The sequence below is a fragment of the Chaetura pelagica genome, unplaced genomic scaffold, assembly GCF_000747805.2.
Source record: "Chaetura pelagica isolate M959 unplaced genomic scaffold, ChaPel_1.0 scaffold49, whole genome shotgun sequence".
Taxonomy (NCBI): domain Eukaryota; kingdom Metazoa; phylum Chordata; class Aves; order Apodiformes; family Apodidae; genus Chaetura; species Chaetura pelagica.
The window spans coordinates 2,233,143-2,235,237 of record NW_009970715.1 but is presented as its reverse complement, the minus strand read 5'-3'; positions in this window follow the sequence as shown (position 1 = coordinate 2,235,237).

Below are 2,095 nucleotides of genomic sequence, written 5' to 3'. Positions count from 1 at the left end.
GGGCACACAGACACACCTGGGCACACAGACACACCTGGACCCGCATCCAGAGCCGGGCACACAGACACACCTGGGCACACAGACACACCTGGACCCGCATCCAGAGCCGGGCACACAGACACACCTGGGCACACAGACACACCTGGACCCGCATCCAGAGCCGGGCACACAGACACACCTGGGCACACAGACACACCTGGGCCTGGACCCAAAGCTGGACCCGAGTCCAAATCTGCACCCGAATCCAAACCCAGACCCAAACCTAAACCTAGACCCGAATCCAAACTTGGACCTAGACCCAGATCCACACCTGGACCCAAACCCACACCTAGACCCAGACCCAAACCTGGACCCAGGCCCAAATCCAAACCTAAACCTGGACCCAAACCCAAACTTAGACCCAAACCTAGACCCAAATCTGGACCCAAATCCAAACTTGGACCCAAACCTAAATCTAGACCCAAATCCAAACCTAGACCCAAACCCAGACCCAGACCCAAACCTAGACCCAACCTGGTCTCTGACCCAGATTTAAACCCAGACTGTTAGAAATGAAATGCAGTGTTGTGTTCACATCCTGGTGTTAGAAGCAAATTGTTGGGGTTTTTCTTATATATACCCTGGTGTGAGGGATGTAACAGCCTGAGAAGTGAGGTATCTGCACATCCCAGTGACACCGGGGTGGTTTATGGCCCAAGAAACTGAGGGACTGAATTGGGCTCCATCTGGGGGATCCAAACATGGAGCAGGATTTGTGGCCAAGATCAGACCCAACAAAGCCACTTCTATCTTGCTCCTCAGGGCAGGATGACACCAGTAGGTACAGATCATGTTGGTGATTGGGAAGACAGCCAAGGGGGCAAGAAAGGTCAGAATTATACCTTAAAAGGTAAAAAAAAAATAACCTGCGAGAGTGGCTTGTGTGAACAGGGGGGAAACTTACAGGATCATTAGAAGCGTCGGATGGGCTGGAAACCCTGGAGTACCCAGCCAGTGGGGAAACAGGGGAGGGAACTTTGCCTTGGGAATAGGGAATATTCACCTGGCTATGGGGGTGCCTATTTGTTTAGGTCACCCATCCTTGCAAGAGTGTAAATAAACTGTGCTTTGCTGAAGGATCCGTTTGGGCCTGTTCACTGGTGCCACAAACGTTTCTCACAGACCAAAACCCAGACCCAAACCTACACCTAGACCCCAGCCCAGACCCCATCCCAAACACAAACCCTAACCCAGACCCCATCCCAAACACAAACCCTAACCCAGACCCCATCCCAAAACACAAACCCAGATCTAGACCTAAACCAAGACCCAAACCCAGACCCCATTCCAGATGCAAACCCAGACACTGAACTTGAACCTAGAACCAGACCCAAACCCAGACCCAAACCTACATCCAGACCCCAACCCAGACCCAAACCAATTGGGGTGGTGGTGGCAGGGCTGGCTGTGGTGACACCCCAAGACAGCCCTCACCCCCCTCAGGGCAGCTTCCTAGCCCACCCCAGCCAACACCCTATCCCCACAGCTCAGCACTAGGTTTCCACTAAAGGAAGCAAAGCAGCCACTTCCAGGAGGAAGCTGCAATCCTTTTGTCCCCCCCCCCAGCCAGATTTCCTCCCCACTGGGATATTTCACAAGAGACTCTTGCCCAATCCCCCCAGGAGAAACATCTTTCCTGCCACCTTGTCACTGCCCAGTGACTGCACTGACCAGGCAGACACTGGAATTATAAAGTGTCTCTGCTTTATTGGTGAAAAACACAAAATCATTCAAAATACAAATAGGGGATAGAAGGGGGACCTAGTGCCAAGGGGTCCCCAGTGGCTGTAGAGGCCAGAGGAGCAGGGCTGTGTCCCTCTTCAGGGTGCCATGGGGACACCTTGGGCTCACCAAGGTGGATGGAGATGGGTGCTGGGCTGCACCCACCTGGCCAGCAGCCCTGGGGCCTGCAGCAACTGCCAGAGCCCCCCGGATCCCCCCATCTGGCCCTGAGCCCTGGCCATGCAGGAGCTGGTGGAGATAAAGCAGGGGGTGGCTGGTGTAGGGGGTGAGGGCTCACAAGATCTTCCTGCGGGTGCTCTCGGTGCAGCGGTTC